Raw genomic sequence first — 11,585 nt, forward strand, 5'->3', positions numbered from 1 at the left:
AACAGGAATGAGAATGGTAGCCATTCTCCTAAGTCAGACCTCCAGCCAGTGCAAAGACAAACTAACACTGTATGACACCACTGAGGGCTGGAGTGTCACCAGTTATATAAAGACAGAAAGCAGGAAGGTTTACAGAGCCCCAGGGGTGACAAGGAGTGGGGAGGTTGGAGGGTAGGTGTGTAAGTGGGACTGAGGCTCAGAGGAATCAGACATGGCTGGAGAATATGCATGTGGCTGCCTCCCATACCTGTGGGTCCTGCCTCCTCAGAAAGGCAAATACAGCAAAAGAAATGAACAGAGGGGACAGGCTCTGACCTCCTGTAGACACACACAAATGACGTGACAGAATGTGCACACTGCTGCCTTGCTGCAGGAGCAGTTGAGCATCCAGAAGGTTTGAAAGAGGCTGGAAGGGCTGAGCATGGCACTGAGTTCAAGGACATAGCTTTAGGTCCTGGGGAACCTACGGTGCGCAGGCCCCATCCTGCTGATACTGAGGGTCACAGCTGACATTCAGGGTGATGGCTGGGCTGGGCTGGGTAATAGGTGTCCACTCTCACCTGCTCCAGCTTGAAGGTGCTCTGGATGAAGTAGAACTGCAACTACTTGTTGGATTCATTGATGCAAATCTGCTGGAAGCTCTTCTGTTCAAAGTCCTCAAATCTGAATATGGCCAAGACACCAATGGGCAAGCACTGGGAGACAAGGTCTGGTTATAGCCGGGGTCTCCTGGAAAGACTAGCCCTCCTGAGAGGAGTTGCAGCAGAGGGGGTGTGTTTTCCTGACCAGTTTGGTACCCCGTGTTTTTTTGCCAAGGGTTCCTTTATTACTTCTTGATGGAACCAGGCCTGCACATATCCAGTAAGCATTGGGGTGGAACCTAGGCTTGGTGCCCACATGCTGGCATTGCTGAGGGTGAAGCCTAGCCTACCACACTTCCAGACACCGAGTGCAGATGCCTGGGTTCCTATAGAATGGCGGTTCTTACCCTTCCTAACACTGTGTCTCTTTATTTCAGTTCCTCATGTTGTCATCCCAGCATAAACTTATTGGAGAGCTACTTCATGAGTGTAACTTTGTTACTGTGAGGAACTGTAATGTAAATGTCTGGTTTGCAGGAGCTCTGATGTAGAACCCACAGATTGAGAGCAGCTGCTGTAGAGGATCAGAATCCTCTGCCAGCCCTGGTGTTTGCAGAGATCCCGTGGGTTCCCAGTCTCCATGGCTTTTCCCAAGGACAGGGTTTATTATTGGCCGTCTCAGGGCCCGGAATCTCACAGAAACAGCCTCTCCCATGTCCTTCCTGTTGAGGAGAGCGTGGTTGGTCCTCAGCATAGTCCAGTCAAACAGGGCGCTGTATAGACACTTGGCCAGGGGTCTCCTGCAGTTATGGCCTCTGGACAGAGGGGTTTCTTACCTGGGTGGTGCAACTGTGCCAGGTACAGACTGTGATGCTCAGAGTCAAGACCTCATTTTGTCTTATTTTCATAGACAAAGTTGCCCAGGCTGGCCTCGAACTTGCCGTGTAGCCAAGGATAATTAAACAACTGATCCTACTGCCTCTACCCCCCATGGGCTGAGATTGCAGATGAGTGTCACCAGAGCTGGCTTGTCACAGCTGCTATACGGCTCTAAGTCAGGGGCCTCATGCGCAGGTGTGTTATGACTGTGCCATCCCCACCCCGCAACCAGGGTTTTCAGCTTTCTCCTGCTGAAGTCTGCTTAATCCTACTCTGGCCCCAGGACACAGCAGCTGTGGGAGACTCAAAGCCTGGGGCTTCAGCTCAGCATGGGTACACAGCATGGCACGCAGGATGTATGGTTGTGAAAAAGCCAAGGAAGTGCTTCTCAGCTCACCCCCTGCAGGAGTGTCTAGTCAGTCCTTCTCTCCATGGACGCAGACATCTGCTTCCAACTGCCCAACATGTCTCTCTGGTTTTGACTTTCCTGGATGCCATGTCAATGCCACCACCCAGAGTGCTACCTCTACTGGGGACACTCACACAACCTCTCTGGGGGACATCTGAGCCAAGCAGGGATTGGGTGCACTGCAGAGAGGTCAAGTCATGTCATGAAGTACCTTGTCCCACAAAGGCTCACTGTTCAGGGAGTTGACTGGAAAAGTAAGCTTATGCCCCTGGGCAGGGTCCCCATAGGGAGTGTCCTACACCCTGCTATCAGGTCTATTCCTGGTGCCATGCAAATTCAATTTGCAAGACCCAATGCTCTGGAAATGTCAAGAGCTAATGGAAATGTACCAGGCAGTGCACACCACAGCAAAGGGAGAGGATGGCACCGAGACCTATGCTATGGGTTAAGGGGCACGGAAAGGCCACCTCGAGCACAGGGTTCAGTCACCTCTTTCACAAACAAGGCAAAAGGTCAATGCTCTCAGCTCTGGGAGCCTAAAGGGCTCTGTGGCTCCTAAGCCCTGCAGCTGCAGCCAGAAGCAGCACTGAACAGGATGTAAATGCTGAGTATGGTGATGTCAATAAAACTTTATTTACAAAACTAAATTGGTGGTGGTGCTGGTGGTGGTGGTGGTGGTGGTGGTGGTGGTGGTGGTGGTGGTGGTGGTGGTGGTTACGGACTGGTTCATTTCAAAGCATGCTGGAGTGGCATGGCCACTGAGCATCGGGAAACACAGAAAGGAATGCGACCGGACGCAGGGCTCCCAACACCCTAGACGTCGACCTATGGCACTGCAACAGGGTCCCTGAAGGTAAGTCTGGACAGTCAGATAAGGTAAGTACATTTTATTACAAGGAAATGGGACAAGATAAATCTTCTCTTCATCTCGTTATGCTTAAGCATCTTTAAGAGTGCAGGGAATTCATGTCTATCAGTCTGGTTTAGAAAAGTGTTTAGAGACAGCAAGAGTAAACTCCATGGTTCCCTGACGAGGGTTCCAGGGATTCTGATATCTGGGTCAAAGTGAAAGTTAAGGTGAAAAAGGCTGTCAGGCAGGGCAAAAAGATTCCAATTTCTGGTCTCTTTGGGCTGTAAGTTTTACTGTGTTCAAGGCCATGAATGCAGACAGGGTAATAACGAATACAGAACAAGAAGCTAGAGCTTCATTAAGACAAAACGAAAGTAAAAGTTTTGCCCTCTGCACCACTGCCTGAAGCAAGTTTTTCTAAGTAGTTTCCGGAGGATGGCATGTTGACCATTAGATTCACAGGATGATGATGACAAATTCACCTGCTTTTACTTTTCCTATAATTAGGCCAGCATCGATTCAAGGTGTGGCCCAACCGACTTATTATAAAGGATGATACTGGTTGGTTGAAAAAGGTAGTAGCTTTCTATGAACCATATATTAAGTTTTTATGTATATTAAAATTAACATTTGAAAGAACAATGGTAGGAGAGGAAGCTGGAGGACAACTGCTGCAAATGCTTGCTTTTGAAAATGCTAATGAAGAGTACAGGAGAGCATTATTACCTATAAAGGAGGCTGGGGATATTAATGCTTATATGAAGGCATGCAAGGGTATCTTTTCTGAAAATGGAAAGATGCATATTTGGCACGTTTTGATCCAGATAGAGTTATTAAATTATATGTTTAAATACTCTTGAATATCCTACAGGCACTTTCGCTCAGGATGAGTTGCCTTTAGAATGGGTTTATGTTAAATAAAACTTTAACCAAACATTAACAAATTATGAGGAACAAATTTCTTTAATTATTCAGCAAGGCATACAAAGACCTGTTACTCTGTGGGGATATGATTGTGCTGCTATTGTTTTCCCATTAAGCAAAGATAAAGTGGAATATTTAATGCAGATGTCTGAGGTTTTTCACTTAGCCATGATTTCTTACACTGGAAATATTGAATTTCATCCTCCCCATAGTAAATTGTGGGATTGCTTTAAAAAACAAAAAAAATTTGATAAATACACTAATTTCTGTTGATCCATTACCATCAGCCTTTACTGTGTTTACAGATGGCTCTAACACCAAGATGGCTTATTGGACCAAAGATTAATTTTGGGGACAAGAATCTTCTTTTGGGTCAGTACAACAAAATGAATTATTAGCGGTAATTAATGTATTCCAGGATTTTACTCATGATGTAAAAATATTATAGCTGAGTCCACTTATGCTGTAGGAGTAGTACAGAATATTGCGACTGCTGTTGTTTCTACATCTAAGCCTATATTAAATGTTATTCTCACATATTAAAGGACTATTGTTATTATGAAACTCTAGAATATTCATTACACATACTAGATCACATTCAAAATTTCCAGAATCTTTAACACTTGGCAATCATATGGTAGATCAATTAGTGGCATTTGCTACCCCAGAAGAACACAGTCATAATCATGCCAATACAGGATATTTACATATTAAATATAAGCTTCCCTATTCGCAACCCAAACAAATTATTGCTAATTGTCCTATGTGTCAGTCTTCATGTATAAAATGTATTCCATCTCAAATTAATCCCAGAAGGATGCAACTTAATACATCGTGTCAGATCGATATAACCCATATTTCTGAGGTTGGTCGCCTTTCACATATAGATGTAAGCATAGATAATTTTTCAAAATTTGTGTGGGCTACACCATTGCCAGGAGTACGCACTGCTCATGTTATACAGCATCTATTGGAAACTTTTGCTGTTATGGGACTGCCTTCTAAAATTAAAATTGATAATGGACCCACATATATTTCTTATCAATATAAACAATTTTGTCAACGATATCATATTGTACATATTACTGGTACAGAACACAATACACAAGGACAAGCTTTTGTTGAAAGAATTCACCATACCCTGAAATGATAAATTATAAAATTAAAAAGGGGGAAAAGAGATGGCCTTATGCAACCTGAATGGAGTTGGCAGACCAGACCCAGAGCTATATTAGCACAAGCATTATACGTTATTAATTTTCTTAATTTACCACAAGGTGAAGTTATATCAAGATCCGATAGACACTTTGTTGAACTTTCCCCCAGAAGGCATGGAACAGACAGTATGGATAAAAATCGACCGGGATGCTGAATGGCAGGAAGGGACATCATTGTATATAGGGGAGAGGGTTTTGTCTCATTACAGGATGGGTTATTCTGGTTACCCGGGAGATGGATCCAAGCACAGAATAATAAGAACTGCTCCCTACCCTCAAAGGAATCCAGTTAAACCAGCTACATTTTCTCCTGATGGATGTTCTCAGGAGATGAGGAGGTGTCCTCCATTACTGAGGCCCTGGCTTCTCTTAGTGTCCACAAACAACAACGGATAAGGATCCGTGTAGTGACAGCCCTATTACCTATGTGGGGTCAGGTGAAGCGATTAAGCATGAAAGGAATAATTTTGTCTCCTTCAGGAAAGTCCTTTACTGCTGAGCACTTATTCTTAGCAATGTGTGTTTTACTCATGGTTTCTTCTGCTGCGGCCAATGCCAGTTATCGGGCTTATATTGCTTATCATGATGAAATCCTACTACTTTTGTGTTAGTAAATATATGGATAATGACACAGAACATGATTGGAAGTTAATTCAAGCCTATTTAGAGGGTAATGAAAGTGCTTCAAAAGTAATTAATGCCTTGAAATATGATGTTCGAATGTCTTCTGGCAAACAGCTAGAAGATACTACCCCTATGGAAATAGCGAAATTATTGGCTGCTCAATTGACAGGATTAGATCCCAAGGCTTGGCTTCAAAGGATTTTCCATAGCATGGGAGGAGCTAGTTTTGCCATAATCTTATGTACATTATGTATTATGTTGCTTTATTTTTACATGACTAAACCCCTACAAGGACCTTTAGCTATGTTATGTAAAGTGTTACTTTAAAACAAAAGAAAAAAAAAAGGAATTGTTAAGACATAGAGATGCAGCTCCCAGGCAGGGTCAAGAAAGGGCTGGTGACAGATTCAAGTAGGGGCTGGAATGCCGCCCTGGAGAAGAAAATTTTTTTCTCACTTGGCCTTAAATTATGTTCTGCTGTGTCCCGTTTCTGTGGAAGTGGTTCTAACGCTCTCTTGGTAATGGTGAGTATATTTTGATTATAATAAGAGAGGTGATTTGTTATATGAATATTTTTAGAAGAAGCTTTTGTTTATTCGTCTTTCTTTGTTTAATCTTCCCTCATTGTTCCTGGTATCCTGGGAATAATGATCTTATGGTATCTTGACACAATGAAAATTGTAGTAATGCATATTCTTAGCTTAATAAGGATTAATAAAGCTTGCAACTGCGTGCAGTTTCTTATGCCTTTGCTCTGCATCCCCTGTGTCCTGCGGTATGCGACCATACCCAGGGCCCCAACTCACTACACATTGACAATGGGTCACCGCACAAAACACAGAAGCATCTACCTTAGTCAAAAATGGACATTTTATTGAATGCATACACTAACACTGATTGATCACATCCATAGCTAAGATACTAGGGGCAGATCCGTGGCCCAAAATACATTCCTCTAAACCTATAAAGCGAGAGAAAGAAAGAAAGAAAGAAAGAAAGAAAGAAAGAAAGAAAGAAAGGAAGGGAGAAAGGAAGGAAGGAAGAAGAAAAAACACAAAAAACTTAAGCTTCTCATAGGAACTTCGCAGGAAGTGTTGTCTGGCGGTCAGTTCTGATTAGGCCATTTTTGATGAAACAGTGCATAGTGACCCTTAATGTGATGGGCCCTATATAAAGCTTTTTGCAATATTGGAATTTTAACAAACCTCATCCAGAACATACAGCAGAGGCAAGGATGTGATCACCATGTCCTTGCTCTCTATCAGGTTATTTTTCTGTGTCCTTGATTGTCAGGCATAGAACAGCAACAATCTGAAATAGCTGGTAGACATGGAACAAAGTGGCTAAAACTATAGTTGTGGGTTGCACACCTCAACTGTCAATGGCTGATGCTGTCCTCAGAGACCTCGGAGGCCCCTCTTGTAAGACTGTCTATTGGAAATGGAAGCACTGACTTCAAAGTGAACCGGGCCAGCCAGGGAGAGGGCAACATGGGATACTTGAGACCCTGTCTAAAACCAGCACAAAAACCAACCCTTCATTCAAAGCATCATCTATTAATTCTTTATTATTTACCACTTTCTCCCTACCAGCCTTTCAGTCTGGAATGGTAGAAAAGGACTGGGAATGTTCCTTCTATTCTAAGGACCTTGATCTCTCTTTCCTTAGGTCCACATTAAGAACACATGCAAATGGATATCACCATCTGAACAACTTAGTATCATCTACTCAGTATATCTAGCCTAACACTGTGCTATGACAATCTCAAGCTTCCCTGAGTTTCGCTGACCTAGCAAGAAGTATGAAGTACTGAGGCCACACCCCAGTGATCCTTTCAAGGGGTTAGAAGAAAGCCATGAGAGATGCTCCACTTCTTGGTCCTTAGATTAAATCACATTGACACAATGTGGGTGGACTATTTAACCAGACATGTTTCTCCCAACCCCACCTTTCTGAGTTCAGACCATGGCAGAATTCATGCCCCACTACCCTAGATATTGAGTTTAGTGATATGTAATTATTATTTAAACCTATGCATTAAATTTTGTCATTTTGTTAATTTTTGTGGTTTTCACAGTCTTCTTTGATTAACTTTTCTAGTTTTATTAATTTATCCCCTGTGTTCTCTGGTATTTTGTCCTTCCCTTCAAACTAAAGTATTTCTTTTAGGATCCTCTACAGAGCTGTCTTACTGGTTATACGTATTTTGTTAAATTTATTTTTAGTGTGCATTAGTCAGCACAGTAGCTGGGCAGCTACCTGCCCTCCATGGTATTAGATCTACTTTCCAAACAATAACGCTAACTCTTACAGGCTGTGTAGCATCTTGGCTGCTCTTTGTTCCACTCAGACAGCCCTCAGGACCAGGCTCTCCTCTCCCTTAACCATGGCTGCTGTCCTCTTCCTCTCTCCTCTCCATCACACATGTTCTTCCTTTATTCTCTGGCAGCTTCTTCTTCCTTCTTCCCTCCTCATGATCCTCTCTAGCAAAGCCCTCAAAAGGTCACCTCCCCCATCTCTCTGCTGTGCAGCTGTTGGCTGGTGGCTTCTTTATAATCACAGTTAACTGGGAGCAGGGTCAGTTATTTGGGGTTAACCAGTCTTGAGTTCTACAAATTAGCATTAAAATACAAGCAGCATTAGGCCACTTCACTACAGTGATTTTTGTTTGTTTGGTTGGTTTGGTTTAATTTTCATTTACCTTTTTACTTGTTATTTTATTTTTGGCTATTTTTTATTAATCGGTTATTTTATTTATTTACATTTCAACTGTTGTCCTGCTTTCCAGACTCCACTCATCAAACCTTACATCCTGTTTCTGCTCAGCTTTGCCTATGTGACAGTGCTCCTGCACCCACACATATCCATCCCCACCTCATACCTCTAGGATCTCCCTTTGGTGGGGCAATAGGCCTCACCTTGAACCATAGAGCATCCTTGCATACACTTTGGCTGGCAGTTTGGCCCCTGGGAGCTTGGGGATTAGGGAAAGAGGATCTGGTCAGATATTAAAGCCAATGATTGCTGCTTTCTCTTCTTTTTCTGGTTATAGGTGAAATTATGTTTGTGTGCTTCTCTTTTTTTAAATTATTGAGAGAAGATTAATTTCTTGGTTTTTCTTGGGTATAGTTTAGTTCATTGTCTTGGAGTTTTCCTCCAATTAGCCTCTGTTGTGCTTTCTTAGAGAAAAGAATTGTTTAAATTTGGTTTTGTCATGAAATATCCTGGTTCCTCCTTTTATGGTGAGTGTGGATTATGCTGGATATAGGAGCCTTTGTCTGTATTACATCTGCCCAAGATTTTCTGACTTTTAGAATCTCTGTTGAGAAGTCTGGTGTAATTCAGATACGTCTGAATTTATTTGTTACTAGATATTTATACCTTACCCCTTTTAATGTTCTTTCTTGATCTGTGCATTTAGCGTTTTAATTATTATGTGAATGGAGGAATTTTTCTGGTACAATTAGTTTGATGTTCTGTAGGCTTGTTGTACCTTTATGGCCTTTTCTTTCTTTACCTTATGGAAGTTTGCTGCTATGATTTGTTGAAGGTGTTTACTGGATCTATGAACTAGAAATCTTAATTCTCTTCTCTATCTATTATCCTTAGGTTTCAACATTTAATTGTGTCCTGAAATTCATGGATGTTTTGGATTCAATAAACCATACATGTTTATCTGAGATGGGCGTTTTGTGCTTTGTGGGATGACCTCCTTGACCCCAGGCTGCATGAAGAATCTCAGCTGACAGTGGGGACATAAATTATAAGTATGTGTAGCAAGACCCAGGCCTCTTCCAGGTTCTTAGATATTAACTGAGAACCTCAAATACAGTAGTAATGTGATAGTGTGGTGTGAATCTAGTTACTATTCTCTATTTTGATATAGATGACTCTTTTTGTGTCATGGTCAGCTTATAATGACTAGAAGACCTAAGCTTGAGAATAACCAAAGACTACATTGCTTCTGTAGCAGCTGAGCTTTTAAAAGTCCTGGTGTGACAGCAACTGTTGGTGGACATTCTGGATTATTCCTTCTGTACTTTAACTCTCTGTGTCACTTCCACCATCAGTAAGTTAGTTCAATTCCATAAATTGGAAATCCATCACCTGGAAGAAATACTCTTTTTTTTTTTACAGATTTATTTATTTATTTATTTATTTATTTATTTATTTATTTATTTTATACAAGTACAACGTGACTGTCTTCAGACACACCAGAAGAGGGCATCATATCTCATTACAGATGGTTGTGAGCCACCATGTGGTTGCTGGGATTTGAACTCAGGACCTCTGGAAGAACTGTCAGTGCTCTTAACCACTAAGCCATCTCTTTAGCCCAAGAAATACTTTCTGAATATGATCTGAGATTGGCCATGGAAAAAGGGTAGCTTGAACTGTCCCACCTAGGTTCTGGGCCTGCACAGGCCTGCTCTCCAAAAGAAACCTGTGTTCACAGCTGTTGGCTGGCTAAGAAAGATTTCACGAGACGTGATACACAGCCCTCGGACTTCTGCTTCAGTCATCTGCACAATTTTTCCCGGACGATACCCTCATACCTCCAGCAGGCGGGTGATGAAGCTGTCCACTCTCAGCTCCCCTTCAGCCATCTTGTGGGCACCAGACTCTCCTCCCTGCAGCAGGAACAAGGGCTTCTCCATGGTGGCTGCAGCAGCAGTGGCAGCTTGACATTCTCACCTAGGAGGCCCTATGCCTTTCTACCCCAGTTCCAACTCACCTCAGGCCCGGGCCTTCCCCCATCCACTTCCCACGGAGCAGGGAGAGAAGCACCCACTAGAAATAAAAGGGAAGCCCTTGGTCCTGCAAAGAGTGAACCCCCAGTGAAAGGGATTGTTGGGGGGGAGGGCGGTAATGGGAGGAGGATGGGGAGGGGACACCAATAGAGAAGGGGAGGGGGAGGGGTTAGGGGGATGTTTGCCTGGAAACCTAGAAAGGTAATAACAATTGAAATGTAAATAAGAAATACCCAATTTAATAAAGATGGAGAAAGAAAGAGAAAAGTGTCACACATTTAAAACAGAAGAATATGGACCCTAATTTTAAAGCACAGCTCTGTCAATTAACTATATCTTTAAGGAAGCTCAGAAAATCAGGCCAAACAATATTTTCTCGGTTTATGTATCTGTAATGTCGCATAAATAATAATGTCCGTTTCTTGCTATTGTGGAGGGAATTAAATAGTTAATATGTAATAATGGAAATTTTGAAGTACCATCCATTTTTCTGTTCATTAAATCAATCTTCCTCATTTCATTGATCAAGTATGTATGTTTTCTTTTCATAGTTACATGTATAATAAAACCAGCATAAAAACCTTCAGAATTGTATAAGCATTCACTTTTAACAAATTAAATTAGTTGTTCTTTGTCTGCTGAACATTTAAATGTTCTTTATATGTCCCAATGCGAGTTTATTAGGTACCTATAAACTTTAAACTCTTTACCTGAGAGCATGAGTACTATTTAATTATATAGTAACTACACTCAGGCTGTCTTTGTATTAGAACCAATTATATCAGACTCTAAGAAAAATTACTTTTGCTTAAAAGTTTGTGTGTGTATGAGTGTGAGTGTCTGTGTGTGTGTGTGAGTGTGTGTGTTTGAGTGTGTGTGTGTGTGTGTGTGTGTGTGTGTGTATGTGTGTGTGTTCAGCACATGACCAAACAACTTTCAGGAGCCATTTCACTCCTTCTGTCATGTGGGTCCCAGGATGTAACCCAGATGTTTGACTTTGGCAATAAATAATATTACCAACTAAATAAATAAATAAACAAACAAAAAACAAGCCACCAATCAACTTTAAAAGTAAAGGCCAGAAGTTCACAGAATAGTAGCATTGGCCTTACCATATCCTTTCTTTGGGGATGGGAAAATTAATGTTCTGAAATCCATGACTTTCAGGAATTGTGATATTCATCGAAATTCAATTCCTTTGCAGATGCTCCAGTTGTTGTGGCCAATTGCTAGAAAGGTCAGCTTAAGCTTGCAGGACCCCCACCATCCCTTCCCCTGCCTCCAGAGAAAGCTCAAAAGACACTGCCCAGAACTTACTCCACATTCCCCAGAACCACTTTCTTTGTCCAT

The sequence above is a fragment of the Rattus norvegicus genome, chromosome 19, assembly GCF_036323735.1.
Source record: "Rattus norvegicus strain BN/NHsdMcwi chromosome 19, GRCr8, whole genome shotgun sequence".
In the NCBI taxonomy this organism is placed as follows: domain Eukaryota; kingdom Metazoa; phylum Chordata; class Mammalia; order Rodentia; family Muridae; genus Rattus; species Rattus norvegicus.